Below are 22,078 nucleotides of genomic sequence, written 5' to 3'. Positions count from 1 at the left end.
CATAGTCTAAGACCAGTGATTGTAAACCTAATTTTTATTTTATTTTTTACTTCCCTTTTCTGTGCAATGGTACCGGTACGTGACAATATAGTGTCATTAAACCGAGATTAATATTAGACATTAATTACATGATTTCAGTCACTCAACACAATACAAACCACTGTGCCAGGGTCAGTCTGTACTTCAGCTCCAGCACATAACAATTACCGTAGGTGCTGATCCGGTTTGTTCAACCCAAAGCTTGTAGGACTTGAAAGACAGTGTAAGCTGAAGATCTTCTTTATTAAAGCTTAACTTGAAGTATGATCTTTATTGCATGCTTTACATTGGTCCAACTTGGATAAATGCAAGTATGCATATCTAATGCCTAAGGAGCCACTGGGGAAGTGATCTTCCAGGTTCTGTGCCAAGTGGCTTCCCCTCTGCACACTGACCACAGGGGTTGCCCCCTTGGCACTGCCGCTATTTATAAAATGACTTGTAATTTTTTTTTTTTTTTTTTTTTTCGATTAATACAGGGGTTGCCCCCTTGGCACTGCCGCTATTTATAAAGTGACTTGTAATTTATTTTTATTTTTTTAGATTAATAATAATGGGTGTTCTTTGTCTGGACGAGGTGGAGATCGTGATGTAATTTCCCTTTCTCTCCACCTCATCCAAACAGGAAATTTCTAGTATTCATTAGGTGTTCTGTAAATGGCGTCAGAGGTGAATGAGCAACCCCATGTGGTCAGTGTCCAGTGGGGAAGCTACTCGGCACAGGACTCTAAAGATCGTGGCTATCACTGACTACTTGATTGTCAGCTTGCCCAAGGGTCCTTTTTAGAATTCAAGCTGGACCAATGTACAGTAAGTATGCAATAAAGCATAGTATGTCACAGCTTGGATCTATAATTTAAAATTGAAATACCGTATATACTCGAGTATAAGCCGAGTTTTTCAGCCCTTTTTTTAGGGCTGAAAATACCCCCCTCGGCTTATACTCAAGTCAGTGTACCTGCATTCTTGACAGGCGTCCATTTTTTTAAAAGTCGCGGTTTCCTCCTGACGTTCCGTACCGTGATAGGCGGAACACAGTGTCAAATGCCTATCACGGAGGTCCTCTCGTCCTCGGACAGTTTCCCAGCAGACACTGTGTTCAGTGTTCCACCAATCACGGACGTCCTCTTGTCCGAGGATGAAAGAATGTCTGTGATTGGCAGAACACTGAACACAGTGTCTGCTGGGAAACTGATTCCGAGGATGAGAGGACCTCCGTGATAGGCGGAACACAGTGTCAAATGCCTATCATGGAACGGAACGCCAGGAGGAAGCCGCGACTTTTAAAAAATGGAAGCCTGTCAAGAATTCAGGTACTCATGCACAGTGAGACTGCAATGGGCACAGTGAGGTATGGCACAGTGAGACTGCAATGGGCACAGTGAGGTATGGCACAGTGAGACTGCAATGGGCACAGCGAAGTATGGCACAGTGAGACTGCAATGGGCACAGTGAGGTATGGCACAGTGAGACTGCAATGGGCACAGTGAGGTATGGCACAGTGAGACTACAATGGGCACAGTGAGGTATGGCACAGTAAAACTGCAATGGGCACAGTGAGGTATGGCACAGTGAGACTGCAATCGGCACAGTAAGGTTGCAATGGGCACAGTGAGGTATGGCACAGTAAGGTTGCAATAGGCACAGTGAGGCGTGCAAATGGACTTTCGTTGACCCTCTTTTTTTTGCTTACAGTAGCTGCTGCATTCTCACCCTAGGCTTATACTCGAGTTAATAAGTGTTCCCATTTTTTTGTGGTAAAATTAGGTCCTCGGCTTATACTCGGGTCGGCTTATACTCAAGTATATACGATATTTTGGCTATATGATTTAGTTGTGGTTGTATTTGTGTCTATAATACGATTGTAGTAAAGTAGTTGATAGGTTTGTTAATCGGCTGGAACCACATGGCTTTTTAGAGCATCTATGACTAACATCCTTTGTAGAAAGTTTTGTAGGTGAATCTTTAGTAAATTGTTATGTTTATGAGATATTTAAGGACTCTGGAATCTAAATTGAAGAGAAAGCGAAGCCAGGAAAAGATAACTGGAGAGAAAGAAGACAGAAGGAAATGTCTCAAGGCGACTCATCTTCTCAAAGGGGTGACTAAGACACCAGTTGTTGGTGGTCAGATAGACACGTGCCCCCTAAATAAATCCGATCTGTGCTCACGGTGAGGTGGCTTTCATGCACCAGCACAGACAATGTGATTCCTAATGAGTGAATCACTTCCAGTCAGAAATAGCTGCTCTGAAAGGAATGAAGATTGTGAAATCGCTGTTTACTGCAGGCTTCTCAGATGGGTCACTAACAGTGCAGCATCCAAGCTCAGATCAAAATAAAAGCCTGGAGGACAGGATTAGTACATGCAAGGAGAAATCACTCTGGGTATCATCATGGGATGCCGAGCCAGAGAGAAACATTGTGTCCTTCTGAGGCCTTCCACTGATTGCACCCTGGATACTTTCTAACATTTCCTATACAAGAGGACAGCAGGCACGGCTCCCCCTCATCACTCATAATTATCCCGTTTTGTTACTGTGTGAACACATGGTAGAAAAACACAAAAACATATTTAGCTATGTAAGCTAGACAGATTTGTCCAGTTAAAGAAGAACTAGTTGGACTGGTTGCATCTAAACTGCATAACCCTAGTGCTGTGGTTTTTCGTTTCCCAATACGGCTCATCTGTGATACATAGGGGGAACATAGAGGCTCTCCGCCAACTCTGAACATACAAGCAGGACATCATTAAATATTCTGGTTTAGGAGATCTATTCAGCATCCATACTGGCTTTAGAAACTGTTGGCAGGTTTTATTAAAAGTTCAAAATAGATTAAATAATAGTATTAGAATTAGTGTTCCACTCGAAAGTAAACTTGACTGTACTAAATCTTTCTAAAGCATGGGTCCCCAACACCCGGGCCGTGGACAGTTGTCTGCTGGGAGCCTCTGACCACCAGAGGGCGCTCACTCCTCTTCTAGCACCACTACTCCCTTCCCTCTCTGTGGTCACAAGTAAGGATGAGCTCCGGCGTGTTCGCACACTCCACGTGCAGAGCCCGCCAGCAAGATGGCACTGCGCTAATCACAGGCAGTGAGACATTTCCTGATCTCTGCAGCCGTGCATCGGGACAATGTCTCACTGCCTGTGATTAACGCAGTGCAGTGCCGACTTCCTGGCGGGCTCTGCACGTGGGGTGTGCGAACACGCCGAAGCTCATCCTTGGTCACAAGGAAGGGGAGGAAAGAGGGTCAGGATGCACCTCCAACACCCCCCCACCCCATCCAGTGACAGGCTGCACCGACCAATTCAACCTGATCTGTGAAGGGGTGTCACAAACTACGGTGAACGAGAGAGAACCACAACTGCGGTTAGGGAAAAGATTTCAATGCACTTCTCTATGAAATGTGATTTTCAGTACCAGACCCCAGGCATCACTCTAATCAGAGAAAAATAGTTTTGGGGGTTCATTACATCATATCTCTCACATATAGGAATGCATTGAGCTACTAAGGGAGGAGGTATTACTACATACCTTCATCCCCTAGCTTTAAAAAGGTATAGTGAACATGTTCTGTATTTCAGGCCAGGAGGCCGTAGACTATAAATACCAAATGTCAAGCACGTAGCATATGAGAATACTGTATGCAGATAGCATATACTTGAGAGAGGCAACTGTAGATTAAATTGGTTTAAGAGTGTATGTCCCTTTAAGATAAGCCACAACTGTTATATAAATTCACAACAAGTAATGCCAAGCAAGCGGTAGTTTAAACTTGAGCCAGATTCAAATACAGTACTTAGTAAATGCAATATGTGAACAGGATAATTCTAGAGCAATAAATGTAACATGGTCAGGGTACTTATCCGTTTGCAGAGCATGAGAGTTCTTCAGCAATAGCAGAGTATTGTGGCAGCAATGGGATTAGGTAATGGAGGATCTCCTGGTGGTGGATATCTTGGGGTGTCCCCAGAACAACTGCAGTAGGGATGGCAGCGTGGATCCAGGTAGGATCTTAGGCTGCAATTTCAGGCTGGCCGCTAGGTGGCGCTTCCGTATGTTTTACGCGAGGAATATGCAAATTAGGATTTACGCCAATTCAGAAACGAACAACCGCCCGGCGCTTTTTTTTATGTCGTTTGTGTTCGGCTTTTTTCGTCGTAAAGTTACCCCTGCTATATGAGGAGTATGTGCGGCGTATCCTATGTTAAGCATGGCCGTCGTTCCCACGTCGAATTTTGAAAATTTTACGTTGTTTGCGTCATCTTCAGAACGTTCATTCGACTTACTAATGATTGGTAAGGTTAAATTCATGTTTTTTATTTTGTAGTAATGAAAAAAATCAAAGGAGCAGGATGAAATTGTTTTCTCAAACAAACAAATTTTGAACTGTAAATGTGGTTTTGTTTGGGAAAAACAAATCCCACATATTGTAATGAAACCTTTGTCTGGGATTACTGTCATGTAGCAGGTCTGGATGACATTTTTAGGGCTTGTGGACAAAATGAGTTGACTCATTGGGGTGGATTTTCCCCAGAGCTTAGTGAACGCTGTGCAGCGCTGCTGATTTCCAGGATCCAATCATACGCAAGCAAAAATGCTGTTTTTGTTCCCTTGTACCTGATTGGGTATTCTTTACAAAGTGAAGCGTCACCACAGTCACAAATCTATGGGGAAAATTGGTGCGACTGCACTTGCAAAGTGTACAGTCTATTTGCTTTTAGTAAATCAACCCTTATTAAGAAAGAAAGAGAATGCTCCGGCGAACAAAATTCTACTTGTGTAGCCAGCTTAAAGGATCATCGACAAGCAGGAGTTTCAGGAAAAGATCTACTGGTCTTCGGCCAGCATTAATTCTCTGATCTCAATCACAATTTTCTAGGAAAGAAATGGGATCAACTTACTTACTATCTCATTTGCGTTTGTTCTGTATGTGGTGTTGGTTGAGTTGAGCAGAATATATTGTACTTTTCATAATAAGTGGTCTTTTAATCTGACCACGCGGTTGTTGCAATTTGTCCAAATAATACAAAGGGATCCTATCACAGGGAGAAATAAAGGGGAGTCGGGGACACCCAAAATTTACTGGCACAGCCAATTTTTTATTGCCATTTTCGGAGTTACAAAATTACAGTTTTAAGTGCAAATTTCAGACATCACACGACACACTCGGGCACCGCCTCCGCCAGACCCGAATATACTGTAAAAGGCACTCGGACGGCACTTTACTGCAAACGCATGGGCGTCCCCTGTGTGAAAGGGGTCTAAATGCAAAAGTGAGTACATACTGGTATACTGGGTTTACAAGCCGGGGGAGGAAAATCATTCATAAAACTCTGTGTGTGAAGAGCACAGTAATAATCTCTGATATCTGATCTCTCTGAAAGTCAGTTAATTTACAGTTCATAGGTACAAAGGAACAAACTTTAGATATCGGTTATCTGTCCATCCCTTTACATTGTACTCTGGAATTATGTCATAGCCGTTTCTTCTTTGCTTTTGAGTTTTTCCACTGACGTGTTGCAGCATTCCTATACCTTACTCTAATGCCGCATACACACGATCATTTTTCGGCATTAAAAAACTACGTTTTTCAGCATCTAGAAAAAACTTGGGGCCAGATTCAGAGAAGAAGTACGCCGGAGTATCTGCTGATACTCCGGCATACTTTCAAATTTGCCGCGTCGTATCTTTATTTGTAATTGACAAACAAAGATACGATGGCATTTGGCTAAGATCCAACAGGCGTACGGCTTCGTACGCCTTCGGATCTTAGGATGCAATACTTCGGCGGCTGCTGGGTGGAGATCGCGTCGTTTTCCGCGTTGGGTATGCTAATTGGCTGTTTACGGCGATCCACGAATGTACGCGCGTTCGTCGCATTCTCTTATGTCATTGCTAGTTGGCTTTTCGCGTCGCAAAGTTACGGCTGCTATTTAGGTGGTGTAACAATAGACAGCCCATGTTAAAGTATGGCCGTCGTTCCCACGTCGAATTTCAAATTATTATTTTTTGCGTAAGTCGTCTGGGAATACGAAAGGACGTAACGCACGTCGCCGTTCAAAAAATTACGTCGGGGCGACGTCATTTCGCGCAAAGCACGGCGGGAAATTTCAAAACGGAGCATGCGCAGTACGTCCGGCGCGGGAACGCGCCTAATTTAAATGGTACACTCCCCATTTGAATTAGGCGGGCTTGCGCCGGGCGGCTTTATGCTACGCCGCCGCAAATTTACACGCAAGTGCTTTGTGAATCAAGCACTTACGATGAAAACTTGCGGCGGTGTAACGTAAAGGGGATACGTTACGCCGCAGTGCAAGTACGTGAATCTGGCCCTTGGTTTTTTTCCAACTTCATCATTAAAACGACGTTGCGCACGTTAAAAAAATGCTCTAGCAAAGCGCGGTGACGTACAACATGTACGACGGCACTATAAAGGGGAAGTTCCATTCGGATGACACCACCCTTGGGACTACTTTATAGCTGATTTCGTGCTAGTAAAAGACGATTCACGCTTTTCTGTCTGTTACAGCGTGATGAATGTGCTTACTCCATTACGAACGGTAGTTTTACCAGAACGAGCGCTCCCGTCTCATAACTTGCTTCTGAGCATGCGCGGGTTTTTAATGTCCTTTTAGCCCACACACGATCACTTTTTACATCCCGAAAAACGACATCGTTTAAAACGTCGTTAAAAAATGCAGCATCTTCGGAAAAAAAATTGTCGTTTTTCAGACCCCGAAAAATGATGTGAAGCCCACACACGATCAATTTAAATGACATTTTTTTAAAACGTTGTTTTTTTAATGCCGAAAGATGATCGTGTGTACGCGGCATAACACCCACCTGTAAACCCTAACAATGGACTTCTCATATTTACTTCTCTTTGGTCTGTTTAATATATCACTAAATGTTTTCTGTTATAGCTGTTCAATAATTGCAAAAAAAATAAAAAAAATACATTGATCCCACCAGACATCCTGTGAGCTGAATATACGTGCAAGAATGATCTCCTGCGCTTGAGTATGGTGCTTAAGGACTTGATAAACTTTCCACCCAACTGCCTTACAGGTGCATGTCTTGCTGCCCATGCAGGACTGTGGGTATCCTTTCATATACTAGAAGACAACAACAAAGAGAGGGTGCACCGACCTAGTGCATTACCATAATACAGTCAATATTACAAATGATATACTCGTAAAGGCATAACGTGCACAAGCATATCAAATAATGCAAATGTAGGTCCACAGCGCTCAACTGATGACATGGGAAGACCTCATGGCATCCAAAATGGATTATGCATTTTAAGGGTCGGACCCTTTTGCTCAGAGCCCTTTGAGGAAGAAAGCAGACTTGACCCTTGAAATCATATGCCATTTTGGACGCTATGAGGTCTTCCCCAATTTTAATATTGATATAATAAAATTGTGCTATGGTAATGCGCTAGGTTGGTGTGCCCTGTCTTTGTTATCCTGTGAGCTGAAACCTTCCTGTGCACTCTGCTTCTGTTACCAGTTCTCTCTGTGGATTACAAAACAATTCCCTACCTATCCTAAGGGAGACGAGGAGGTGTTCTGTAGTCTGAACTCACTTCCTGTCCTAGGGTGACAATGCTACTCCCCCCTGTCGACACAGTACAGTGAGTGACCGTTGTCACCCCAGGACAGGAAGTAGTTTACTGGCAGGTTCACCCGTTGAAAATAAGAGAGAGAAAAAGCAAACTAATGCTGCTACCACATTTAAGGACTGGTAAACGATATTCTGAATGTTTGTTCTTGGATTTATATACCCTTAATTTTAACCTTAAAGGGGTTGTAAAGGTAAAAAAAACTAAATAGCTTCCTTTACCTTAGTGCAGTCCTCCTTCACTTACCTCATCCTTCCATTTTGCTTTTAAATGTCCTTATTTCTTCTGAGAAACCCTGCCCCCCCCCTCCTCATTGGCTCTCTGTCTGTGATTGACAGGAGCTGGAGCCAATGGCTCCTGCAGCTGTGTGAGCCAATGAGTAGAGAGAAACCCGGGAGAGACGCTGCTCTCATGCCCTTTCGCTACATTGAAATGGGGCCCGGGTAAGTCTAATGGGGGGGCTACACCCAGAATATTTTTACCTTAAGGCATAGAATGCATTAAGATAAAAAAAACTTCTGCCTTTAGGACCACTTTAATAGAGTACAAGTAAAAAGGATTTGAAGAATATAGCGTAGGCAGCCTACATTGTATGTGTGTTGACAGGTAAAGCTCTGTTCTGTACAACGTTCTTAGAAAAATCTTTCAGTGTGTGTGTGTGAATATATGCATATTTATGTGTGTGTGTGTGTGTGTGTGTGTGTGTGTGTGTGTATATATATATATAATATAATTTTTATAGCACCAATATGCAGCAGTTTACATTTTATACATTTACATCAGTGCCCTCAAGGAGCTTACAGTCGAAGGTCCTTATCTCACATGCATACTTACATGCACGCATGAACTAGGGACGAATTGGAAAGGAGACAATTAACTTACCAGCATGTCTTTGCTGTGTGAGAGGAAACCGAAGTACCCACGCAGGCACAGGGACATGCAAATTGTGTGTGTGTGTGTATAATTAATATATATATATATATATATATATATATATATATATATATATACAGGGAGTGCAGAATTATTAGGCAAGTTGTATTTTTGAGGATTAATTTTATTATTGAACAACAACCATGTTCTCAATGAACCCAACAAACTCATTAATATCAAAGCTGAATATTTTTGGAAGTAGTTTTTAGTTTGTTTTTAGTTTTAGCTATTTTAGGGTGATATCTGTGTGTGCAGGTGACTATTACTGTGCATAATTATTAGGCAACTTAACAAAAAAAAAATATATACCCATTTCAATTATTTATTTTTACCAGTGAAACCAATATAACATCTGAACATTCACAAATATACATTTCTGACATTCAAAAACAAAACAAAAACAAATCAGTGACCAATGTAGCCACCTTTCTTTGCAAGGACACTCAGAAGCCTGCCATCCATGGATTCTGTCAGTGTTTTGATCTGTTGACCATCAACATTGCGTGCAGCAGCAACCACAGCCTCCCAGACACTGTTCAGAGAGGTGTACTGTTTTCCCTCCTTGTAAATCTCACATTTGATGATGGACCACAGGTTCTCAATGGGTTTCAGATCAGGTGAACAAGGAGGCCATGTCATTAGTTTTTCTTCTTTTATACCCTTTCTTGCCAGCCACGCTGTGGAGTACTTGGGCGCGTGTGATGGAGCATTGTCCTGCATGAAAATCATGTTTTTCTTGAAGGATGCAGACTTCTTCCTGTACCACTGCTTGAAGAAGGTGTCTTCCAGAAACTGGCAGGAGGACTGGGAGTTGAGCTTGACTCCATCCTCAAAACAAAAAGATGGAGTCTTTGATGATACCAGCCCAAACCAGTACTCTACCTCCACCTTGCTGGCGTCTGAGTCAGACTGGAGCTCTCTGCCCTTTACCAATCCAGCCACGGGCCCATCCATCTGGCCCATCAAGACTCGCTCTCATTTCATCAGTCCATAAAACCTTAGAAAAATCAGTCTTGAGATATTTCTTGGCCCAGTCTTGACGTTTCAGCTTGTGTGTCTTGTTCAGTGGTGGTCGTCTTTCAGCCTTTCTTACCTTGGCCATGTCTCTGAGTATTGCACACCTTGTGCTTTTGGGCACTCCAGTGATGTTGCAGCTCTGAAATATGGCCAAACTGGTGGCAAGTGGCATCTTGGCAGCTGCACGCTTGACTTTTCTCAGTTCATGGGCAGTTATTTTGCGCCTAGGTTTTTCCACACGCTTCTTGCGACCCTGTTGACTATTTTGAATGAATCGCTTGATTGTTCGATGATCACGCTTCAGAAGCTTTGCAATTTTAAGAGTGCTGCATCCCTCTGCAAGATATCTCACTATTTTTGACTTTTTTGAGCCTGTCAAGTCCTTCTTTTGACCCATTTTGACAAAGGAAAGGAAGTTGCCTAATAATTATGCACACCTGATATAGGGTGTTGATGTCATTAGACCACACACCTTCTCATTACAGAGATGTACATCACCTAATATGCTTAATTGGTAGTAGGCTTTCGAGCCTATACAGCTTGGAGTAAGACAACATGCACAAAGAGGATGATGTGGTCAAAATACTCATTTGCCTAATAATTCTGCACTCCCTGTATATATTCAGGGCTTTTTTTCTCAAGCAATAGGTGCAGGAACTCCCCTTTTCCGAGTCACTTGTTTTCTCCGCCCCTACCCACCTCCGAGCAATGTCCCTTGGTTCCATCCCCTGCCCACCTCCCAGGACCGTCCCTTTTAGACAATACAGAACCAAGTATCATTTTGTTGTGCTAAGTAATTTGTATGGGATTTGGTTTCCCCTTCAGCCAGCAACAATAGATCCCCCTAACAATGTACCACCCACAACAACCCCCCCCCCCCCCCCCCCAGCAACAATAGACTCCCGGCAGCATCAACAGATCTCCACACAGGCAGCATTCATAGACTCCCTGCAAAAACTGATCCCCTCCAGCTAGAATAGATCCGCCAGCAGTGAGCATCAATACCCTACAGCACACCCCAGCAGCACCCCTTGACATTACATACAGTCAGTCCAGGAGGTGCCGGAACTGCGTTCCCCCGCGTTCCCGCTGAAAAAAAGCCCTGTATGTGTGTGTGTATATGTATGTGTATATATATATGTATATATATAAACGTTTAAGGTGGGGGGAAAAAAACGTAATTTGCTGTTAAATTGGTATGCAATAAATTTGGACCACAGGATCGGAGTCTCTGTTTTTTTTGAGTAAATGATGTTCTCAGTGATGGTGTTGGAAGATATAAATTGTTTGGAATGAACAAACTTTATTTAGTTTGACCCTCGCGTGTGTTCTCAGTAAGTAGTACAGCAGTGTGTATAATTCAATCCACGTCATGTTATTCCCTAAAGTAATGCCTGGGAAGAAGGGAAAGGTGTCCTCTGGGGTTGGTCTCGGGCTTGTTGTCTTTCTTGGAATAGACAGTACTGGCAGTTATGCTTCAGTTTCCTGTGCTGTCTCTCTATTGCTTTATATTCGAGTACAAATGTGAGTAGGTGGAACAGCCCGGTTAAGTAAGAGGCTGTTGCGAAATCCTGAGCTGTTTGTTATGCTGAGCAGGATTGGAGAGCAGAGCTTATAAACTGACGGCAGAGGCTTGACAGCCCTCTTGTTTGGGACGACGGAGAGACGAAGCTTGGGGGAAAAACAAACAGGTGCTTCTACGAGGCAGCGGAGGACCCCAATACAGTACGTTGGGATTGCTTTTCACTTTATTCAATTTGATCTTCTTCTTCTTTCACTCATCATTTTCGAAGATCTAGAAACCTTTTCTGATATTTGGAAGAAGAGGAAGAACACGTTTTCATTTGATGGATGTAGAGTGGAAGCCCCTGGCAGCAGATGCTGGATCCTGATGGAGCCGAGAGGCTGACGTATACTAGAGCGATGTGATGCTTTTCTGTGGCTCAGGATGAAACGGCATTACCCTCTGGATTCTTGGATGTCTCTCGGGGGTTTACACAGAGCAAGCATGCTGCTGATGATGACTGCCTGACTCAGTTTCAAGGAATTAGAAAAACAACTCATTGTGGTTTCTGTTGTTGACTTTTATTTCAAAGGATCTGGAGGAGGAGGACCAGGCAGTATAGGAGAAGTCAGGGCTCCTGGGGGGGGGCAAAGCACTTGTTACATGCTTGATGTAGAGGCAGAACCTTCCATCTTTCATCAGAACGCACGTGAGAGCACCGTGGAAAGATAAAGTAAGTGTTTTCTACACAATTTGAGGAGCCTGTGCGTTGCATGACATGCGTCTCTTTACTGATGGCATAATGAATACTTATCATCCCAATAAATAGGTACTTGTATGGATCTGATGAGTCCCACTTCTCATTCTCTATATGCTGGGACTTGTTATAGTGTTGTATACCTGCTGTGAGCTTGTCCTCTGTGGTAGAGATGTAATATCCTATCTATATTCTGTTACCGCGTATAAGGTTTGACTTGTACAAGTGGGTAGTCTGCGTACCTGATGGATATGGATATATATATATATATATATATATATAGATAGATAGATAGAGAGATATATATATATATATATATCTTTATCTTTTTTCTTTTTTTTTTTTTTTTTTTTTGCTAATGCACTGCTTTTGTATGACTGTATGCACCTTGCCGGAGCCCTGCGAGGCTACCTACCGTCAAGACCTTTTAATACATGACCCTGCATGGTCATTTTAAGGACTATGTTTTGTTTCCTTTTTTATTTTATGGCCTCTCAGTTAATATGAAGGAGCCCTGGGAGAACACTTTGATTATTGCTAGTGCCTCTAACAGCCGCTCGATCGACCAACTTGGGTACATTTAGCCTGCCCACACATGGTTTGAATCTGCTGAACCTGTCGGATGTAATGGCTGCATTCTTCTTTTTTTTCAGGCTAAGAACATTTTCAGCAAATACAGAAAGCACCTGTTTATCTGTGCACTGGACTGACTTTTTAATATTCTCAACTGTTTCAGTTCTCCCTGCCTCCCTGTGTTAATGAGAGGGGGAGGTGTTTGTAGCCCAAATCGGGAGGGAAAGCTAGGGTGATGGTGCTGCTCCTCCATAGATACAGTATGGTGATTGAGTCTTGTCAATCTAGGATGGCAAGTGTGTTACAGCCAGGATCATTAAAAGAGGGGGGGGGGGGGGGGGGGGGGGGGGGGGGGCTAAATACACTTTAAGGCAGATAGCTTTCAAATCTCTAATATTGTATATTATGAAGATTCCTATGTTTTTGTAATTTTGCACATTGCCAGGCTAACGTTCATCAAACTACTTAGAGATTTCAGAATTGTTCAAGTTAGAAAGAAAAATCAATGAGCACCCTTTAGATATAGAACTTTCAGAACGGGTTGGATGCGGGATGCTCTCTATGGAGCCGGTTCACATATCTCCGATGTGGCTCCGGTGCGAATTTGCAAAGAAGCCCTGTGCGTCTTTTGGTCCGCTTCAGGTCCGAATTCAGCCCAAAATTCAGGCTAAAATCTGACCTGAAACATTGAAGCAGGACGCACAGGACCCCTGTTGAGAGCCGCATCGGCATCCAGTGTGAACCAAGCCTCACAGTTCAGGACCCATTCACACTAGGCACGGCATGTGAATCGCACAGGAAGTTCTGTGCAGTGTTATTTCAGACCCACGTGCTGCTCTACTTTTTGAACATGCGGTAACCACATCACACTGTACTTTTGTACCAAGAGCAAGGACATTGCGGTGCAGGAACATGGCTCTCCCCCACTGTGTTATAGTGTGAACGGACCCTTAAGAACTATTTGCTATCTAAGCTGAACCTATACCATCAGTTCTTGGGTAAAAGGTCCCACTGGCTGTAATCGTCATAGCCATGGGGTCGTTTCTCTTCTGCCTGTAAACAGGTATGAATCCCAAACCTAAAAGAAGGATCTGGTCCCTTGAGCATATTGGAAGAGTTCATCCTGTGCTACACGTGTCAGTTATGAAAGTTCAGTCATTTGGGTTGGCTCGGGCACAGCTTGCCTCCCACTGACCCCATATAATCTAAATGTGGGACGGGTACAGACACAAATAATTCTGAACATCTGGTTCAGTAGATAAGCGAAGTCCAAGTTAGCAGCCCTCCAACGCGTAGTTCCTAATAAGTTCTGCTTAGTTATGAACAGCTCTGCCTTTGTAGATGCTAAAAAAGAGTTTTTTTTTTTTTCTTAGCATTCTTTATTTTAAAGTAAATCTGTACTGAGAGAACTACTGAAGGTGCCATTTCTGACCTCTTTTGAGTCATGGACCCAAAACAAGCATGCACTCAGGGAAGTCGGAGGAAAAATCTGTTCTGCTGATTTGCATACTTGGATCAGCATACAGTTGGAGGGCCATATATTTCTGCGTTCGAGAGTCACCGGTGTTGTGGACAGTCACCTGTAGAAATCAGTTTGCTGATTTACACGGGCAACCAAACATCTGAGCATTAACATGTGTACAGGAATGAATTGCCAGCCCTGGACACAAACCATCTGCATTCAAGGGTACACATCTGTCCCTGTACACATGTGCAGTTACCAGCGTAAAGCTCCAGCTTTCACTGTACACAAGACCAGTAACTCCTAAACTAAGAAATACTTTAATTTCTACAGTCTACGGCCCTCTGCACCTGCGTTAATGGGCCCTAACTTTTTTAAAAGTACAGTTCAGCAGACAGCCCAATATTTCACTCAGGTTTCTGCATTTATGAAGTAACTCAAAACGATCCTTGCAGCAGGGCTGCATCATCACAGCAAGGGTTAATTGCTCGTTTAAGAGGCTCAAAAGATGATTTACTTCTGCTAGATAGGTATCCATGGCATCCTCTACTGCCCACGCTCCAGCAGTCTGCGATCCTGACATAATTTAGGCCCTTTCACACAGGCGCCTTTTTTTCCGATCGGCCAGATGGATGGAAAATATGACCACCATCCGTCTGGATTTTGTGGGCAGGATTGAATAAGATGGCGGCGGGTGTTGACATCCGCTGCTCCATAGGGGAGACTGGAGGGTCCAATCAGGTCTGCCTGTAAAACTGACAGGCAGACCTGATCATAATGCCCATGTGAAAGTCCCTAAGACCAACGCAGGGTCCATGCATTGGATGTGGTGGTGCCGAGGGACAGTCCACCACCGCAGCATGGGGGAGCGCCATCTACCAGGACATTGGAGGATCAGGTAAGTAAAAATGCTTCTCCTATAAAATGAAAAAAATAAATAAAAGTGCTTCACATCTTTACTGGAAAAAACAAGCAGCAGAGCAGACGCAGCCCCGACCCCCCCCCCCCCCCCCGCAGGCGATCATTTTAACGTTTCCCAGTGTTAAGCTTTAAAGATTGAAAGGGAAGTCCAAAGCTTTTTTTTATTTGCTGTTTCTCTAGAAATAACGTACTGTATTTCGGGAAATAGTATGATTCAGATTGATTCATATAATGCAATGTGTTGCAATTTCCTTCTAGTGACATCCCTGGCGTGAGTCACCCCTGTGAGTAGACCACCTCTCAGTTACTGGAGATTGCTTCTTACATTTCCCGTGAACTCGCAGACCCTTTCATTTGCTTCCTTTCTCCTTCTGTGAAATCGGATTCCTGTGTGAGCAAAGCATAGCAAATGTCAGAACGTCACACCTATTACCGGTCACTCAGCTTTCACTATGATTATGCATCTAAGTAAAGCTAGAAAAACCCCACCAAGTAGTGGACACAAGTGAAAGATTTAATAACGCTACGTTAGGATTGTAATGTTCCATCAGGATTTCTGTATGACTGTGAACAAGCATGCATTTCCTGTTGTAGAGATATAAAAGTGTGCTTTTTACTAAGGGTGCAGTGAGATTGCGTTGTGTGGCTATATTAGCGAATCAGCACTGCCTGCACCACGGCGCACACTGGCTGCTGCGTCATAATGCAGTGGATGGACCCTTAAAGGGATAGCTGGTCAGTCTTGATGAGTGCCTGTGATGGCTCCCTTGGCTCTGTTATCCCTGCAGCACTGAAGCATTATGTGGCGGTGGTGGGTGAGGGGGGGCAGTGGAGGAGGAAGATTTCTGAAAAAAGGAGACAGCAGCACAAGGAACATATCTCACTAAAGGTAATTAATGTCCCTTGTGCTTATTCTTTATTTGTTAAGGGCTCATAGATGCTTGTTTCCACTTTAATGCACATTAAAGCGCTTACCGTTTCAACATAATTCTTTTGATGCTTTGGAGGTGCTTTGATGCTTCTTTGAAGCTTGGCAAATGCCACAGATTTTCGATTTATTTTAAAGGGGCTCAGTAAAACCCCAGCTCAGTAGTTCCCCCACTCAACAGTTCCCTCTCCTTAGTACCCTCATTCAACCGATCCCCAGCTTAGTACTACTAAGCTGGGGATCTGCTGAATGAGTGTTCCAATGAGCTGGGGATCTGCTGAATAAGTGTTCTAATGAGCTGGGGATCTGCTAAACAAGGGTACTAATGAGCTAGGGATATGTTGAGTGGGGGTACTACTGAGCTGGGGTTCTACTGGGCTTAAATAAATCAAAAATCAACACACAAGACATTTGCCAAGCTTCATTAAAGCTTCAAAAAAGCATCACTGTTCAGCAGATGTCGAGCACAGTAGTACCCCAGCACTGCTGACCCCCTGCTCAGTAGTCTTTGCTGATCCCCCACTCAGTAGTAGCCCCCAGCTCTGCTGATCCCCTGTTCAGTAGTAGCCCCCAGCGCTGCTGATCCCCTGTTCAGTAGTAGCCCCCAGCTCTGCTGATCCTCTGGTTTATTGATCCTGTCGCTGTATTGTTCTCATGTTGCGCAGCACATGTGACATTTCTCCTGCTCCAGTCCCCCAGCTCTCCTGATCTTCTGCCGCTCAGTCTTCTCTCTCTGATCCCCACTCCCCTTTCCCTATAGCGTTCTTGTCTGCTAATTGCTCCAGTGTGGACCCTGCTCACCTTCCTTCTGCTCCATGCCGTGCACCAAATGTGAAATCAGCACCAGACACTTCCAGAATATATACAAGTGACTGCTGATGACGTCTTTCCAGTTCGCTTGTTGATTTCCCAATACCTACAAAATAAATCGAAGCTAAAGTTGAATAAAATCCTCTCAAAAGCTGGTGCTGTAAGTGAGGTTTGTCATATATTTCTATGCAGGCTTTGGAGATGCTTTGAAGCACCAAGGAAGCAAGTTGGGGTATAGTTATTGAAGCAAAGCAAACACGATGTTTAAACAGGACTGAAAGCTTACCATTTTATTCAATGACAGGTACTTTGATTGGCATTCAGAGTGCTTTACAAAAGCGTGTCCAATGCCACATTTAAAGCAAATGCAAACGAGCCTTAATAGTCTGTTAGACCTCACTCACATGGGCGATGAAGGTCGGTCTGTAAAGAATCAGCAGATACTTGCAGCTGGAATCACTGGTGGTGACCCTTCTGTATGAATGAATGACAACCGACAGTGACAGATCCGTCTGTGGGGATTCGCTCATGATGCAGTAACCTGCCGTTTTGGATGGATGATGGCAAACATCAACATCCAGGGTAGATCCTTTATGGACATATCAACTTGTCATTCATTCATTCACACGTACAGAGTTGTGTGGTCCAGTCCTAATTGCTCGAGTGATTGAGGCCAAAGGGAGGAGATGCAGAAATGCCAGATAGAATGCATTATCACTTCTTCCTAATGGTAAAGTACCCAGTTTGCTGAACAGTGTTTGACACCCTTGAAATGTTGTGTGTCTGCCTAGTTCTACAAATTGACAACTCGATTTGCGTATTACAGCATTGAATGATAGAAGCTGAATTTATTTTCTAGTTGCGACCTTCCCGGCTACATCATGCTGAAGACGAGGAGTGACTCCACACAAGAACAAAAACTCAAACTTCTACACCATTTTGGACAGGTGTAAGGGTCCAGAAAAATGTAAGTTTATTTTATCTCAAAGTGTGTTACATTTCTAAAATAATAATGTGCTATTCTTATGGGGCAGATTCTTAGTGAAGTTCTTTCAACCTGAAGCTTGGGAAAAGTAAAAATCCTCCCTTGCAAAGAGGCTGCCCCTAAACTGGAAGGGTTACCATATATACTCGCGTATAAGCCGACCCGAATATAAGCCGAGGCACCATATTTTACCACAAAAAAGTGGGAAAACGTATTGACTCGAGAATAAGCCTAGGGTGTCCATCTGCATGCCTCACTGTGCCCATGCCTCACTGTGTCCATAACTAGACTTACGTTTAACATGGGAGTGTATAGAAGGGGTGCCCTACTTTGAAAAATCGGTGCTACCCGGCCGTAGGTCCCGCAGACAGCAATCTTTGCACACTTGTAGAGGAAGACTGGGGCTACATGTGTGCCAAGTTTTGGGTCCAAAAAATGTGCTGAAAAACTCGGCTTATACTCGAGTATATACAGTTAATGCTAATTTATATTTAAGAGACAGATGAAAATCTGATCCCCTATTCCTGCAGGTTATTACACTCCTAGACCAATCCCCGAAGCCTTTATATAAATATATATATATATATATATATATATATATATATATATATATATATATATATATATATATATGCCCTGGCAGTCACAGGTCCTCTGACATCAAGTATAATGAAGTATCCATAGCCTTGCACTAGACATGAGAACCCGGGGGAAAATCCACCATCAGAGCGTAGGAGAGGAGAGTGTCGGCTGCCAGGGGAAATGGAGAATCGGATAAGTAAAACTGCATTTTTTCAATCCCCCTAGACCTAAACAAGTATTTATCCCTTGCGGTCAGGAACGGGACAAGGGGTGGGCAGGAGGGAAAGTTGCCCTGAACGCAGAGAAGCACAGGGGCAAAAAATGGACCCAGGGTGGTACACCCATTCAACAGGATGTATTAATATTAGGGGAGGGGGACACAATCCAGGATCCTTGCCCTGGGCGCTGGACAACCCTGTCCCCTGTCCCCACTGCAAGGGAAGATTTTTTTAACTTTCCCCAGAAATAGGATTTAAAGCTGAACTCTGACCAGAAGCTATTTTTTTGACATATGCACTGTAAATATAAATCCACACTAATAAAGTGTGTCCCATATGTCTAGGCTGCAGTGTTATGTACAACTCACCCCCATACAGTGCACTTACAGTTCCAGCTTGAGTGTTGAGTTCCCAGTGTGTCACTTGCATTCCAACTCATCCATTCAGTAATCATATTGCATTCTTTTCAACAGCTGCAAGGCACTCTGTGATTGGAAGGTGGCATTAGAATGTCACAATCTCCCTTTCTCCAATCAGAGTACCTTGAACTGGTCAAAATGTAAATCATATATTGATATAATTTATAAGTAATGATCAAATATAACTATAATTTGTATTGATATCATTTGAAAGTAATGATCAAATATAACTATAATTTGTGTTGCTATTACAATGCCGATGTTCTAAAATGAAAATGTATGCTGTGACTATACTGTAATCTAATTTTAGGTAGACTTTGTTATCGGGCTATCTTTTTTTCTTTCATCTTATGTTCAGCAGTTAATAGATTTAAGCACATCACTCATAAAATAATAAATGGCACATTAAATATAAGCTTTTGGTAAATTAAGAGAGAATTAGAGGTACTGGGAATCTCTCATTACAGTAGTATCACTTTATAAATATAGAGAATGCTGGCTCAGACGCTTGAAAGGCTTCTTTCTTTGTTTGACAAAAGTGATTCATGGATGTTTAGATCTGTACAATGATAAAAATGCTAATCGTTGTACTGTTATTAGAATTTAGAGAGTGACTTCATACATCTAATATAGATATTTTCATAAAAGGCAAGAATAAAATGTCCCATTGAAGCCTTGTAGGCTTGCCTGCCTAGTGTGTGTGTGTGTGTGTGTGTGTGTGTGTGTGATATATACACACACACACCAATTGGCCATAACTTTATGACCACCCCCTAATAGGTAGGTCCCCCTTTTTGCTGCCACCAAAACTTCCCTTAGCTGTCAAGGCCTGGACACCACTAGACCTTTGAAGATATGCTGTGTTATCTGGCACTAAACCGATAGTAGCAGAACCTTTAAGTCCTGTAAGTGTTGAGGTGGGACTTCCATGGATCAGACTTTTCCAGCAAATCCCACGGATTTTCCATTTGAATGAGATCTGGAGGGTTGGAGGTCAGGTTAACGCCTCAAACTTGAGTGTTCCTCAAACCATTTTTGCATTATAGCGGGGTTTATTAACCTACTAAAAGAGGCCACTGCCATTAGGGAATACCATTTCTATAATGGTGTGTACTTGATCAGCAACAATGTTTAGGTAGGTGGTACGTGTCAAAGTGGCATCCATATGAATGGCAGGAACCAAGGTTGTAAATGTACATTTTTTTTTTTTGCTCTTTTACACAATGAAAACAACCTAAACATAGTATAAGCTTTACCAAAATTAAATCAAAAGTAGCTGTAAAGCTTCGCACTAAGCTCTGTATTTATTTTAACTCAGTGCACAGTAGATTTTCATGTGTAGCACACTCTGTAGTAGTGTCCATACATCTGGCAGTAGGCTGTTCCATTTGTATCACATTGCTGCGGGCAGAGAGCTTCTGAACTACCCAAAAATATGACTGTTGGGAAGATCATGGATTCATGTGGTGCCAATGGTCTCAACGTGGGGGAAGATCAGGGATTCAGGTGGTGCAAATGGTCTCGACGTGGGGGGAGATCATGGATTCAGGTGGTGCAAATGTTCTCGACGTGGGGGGAAATCATGGATTCAGGTGGTGCAAATGTTCTCGACGTGGGGGGAGATCATGAATTCAGGTGGTGCAAATGTTCTCGACGTGGGGGGAAATCATGGATTCAGGTGGTGCCAATGGTCTCAACGTGGGGGGAGATCATGGACTCAGGTGGTGCAAATGGTCTCGACGTGGGGGGAGATCATGGATTCAGGTGGTGCCAATGGTCTCGACATGGGCACACTTATCTGTGGATGTATATCTTTTTTTTTTTTTATGTGCCTCTGGAGTTGTATACTAAGGGAAGGGTGTTCTAGCTAAATGCAAATACAACATTCTGGGTATAAAAATTGCATCTTGACTTGTTTCTATTGCGCATCTTCTGTGGAAACATTACACAACGATATGCAGCTATTTATTTTGCATTATTGTGCACCTCCTGTGCTGAAAATAAGCTTCTGCTGGAATATATAATCTGTAGAATGAAAATTATTTTATAAATAACCATTGTCTAAGATTGCCATATAGAATCCCTAATTCCCAAGGTCAAGTGAATGTCTCAGCTATAAATATATGCAATATACCTAGGCATTATCTGTACAAATATAGGATGGAATCTACCTACTTCCTCACAGCACACTGTTTAAATCCACTCTAGAACAGCAGGAGGAACCACAGCGTCTTTCAGGGGACATACTAGTCCACACACCCAGAAAGGTGAAATAGGTTCAGTGCCAGGAGTTTACTACAGAGAAAAGTTTTAGCAAACAGGCTGACGAACATTTATGTTTATTTTCTCAGGTTAGTGCCTTTCTGAGGCCCCGTACACCTTGGCACGTCGAGTTCCTCGTCGAGTTTTGGGATGAAGCCGCCGAGGAGCTCGGCGGGCCGCCTTCTCCCATAGAACAACGAGAAAATAGAGAACATGTTCTCTATTTTCTCGTCGAGTTCCTCGGCGGCTCCATCGAGCCAAAACTGTACAGACGACAGAGTTTCTCGGCAGAATCCGGGTTTTGACCGAGTTTCTCTGTGAATTCTGCCGAGAAACTCTGTCGTGTGTACGGGGCCTGACTTTGTTGACCACCTGTCAGGGTCATTTTAATTATTTACAGTATTTTTGTAGTAGCAACACATTACGTAGGTCGATGGAGCCGGGCAGAAGATTGTCAACCAAACAGAACCTGCATCCAATCAAATGCAGACACTTGGCCGGACCAGCTGTCAAAATACAATAGATATAGCAGGAAATTCATCATTCCATGCTGTGTAGGGTGGATGGAGGAATCCGTTCAATTTTTTTCTGTTCAGCCTGTAGATCAGGTGATGCATTTGATCAGCTTTCATACATAACCACCATGTTGCCATTCGTGTCTTAGCACCTTTTGCATGGCAAGTAAGTTCTTACATGGTATTTTACACCAAGAAAAACAGAATTGTACATTTCATTTATATTTCTGCATTACTGATGCTGGATCGGGCTGTTGCAGATCAGCTGCCCAATCACATAGACTGATGTGAAGGTTTCTGTATACCTTCTAGTAGGTTCCCCTTGCCATTCCCAGTAGCTTTGTCCAGTGTGTATGTTCTCTCATGTTTTGCCTCGGTCCACTATGCCCTTCTTTCTTTGTGTTGTCCAATGCACTATAATTCCCTCTTTTAAAACCAATAATTTTATTTTATTTTTTTACATGCTATTCTGAATAATTTTATTTAGTGTGTGTGTGTGTATATATATATATATATATATA

At 43.1% G+C, this 22,078-nt stretch overlaps 1 protein-coding gene across 2 annotated transcripts in view; it reads left to right on the top strand.

Moving 5' to 3' along the window:
- Positions 1 to 22,078, top strand: part of LOC120931652 (axoneme-associated protein mst101(2)-like) — a 183,221-nt gene that overhangs the window by 138,130 nt on the left and 23,013 nt on the right. Inside the window, exons 1-2 of one of the 2 annotated variants that reach the window (XR_005747883.1) lie at positions 10,746 to 11,858; positions 17,436 to 17,543. The gene's annotated coding sequence lies outside the window, so the exon portion shown is untranslated. Of the gene's footprint in view, positions 1 to 10,745; positions 11,859 to 17,435; positions 17,544 to 22,078 lie in introns of those variants that run through there. The other variant, XM_040343296.1, reaches the window with a different exon arrangement.

Source organism: Rana temporaria, chromosome 3, assembly GCF_905171775.1.
Source record: "Rana temporaria chromosome 3, aRanTem1.1, whole genome shotgun sequence".
NCBI classification, from domain to species: Eukaryota; Metazoa; Chordata; class Amphibia; order Anura; family Ranidae; genus Rana; species Rana temporaria.
The sequence above is the reverse complement of the archived record's forward strand: the minus strand, read 5'-3'. Positions and strand labels throughout refer to the sequence as shown.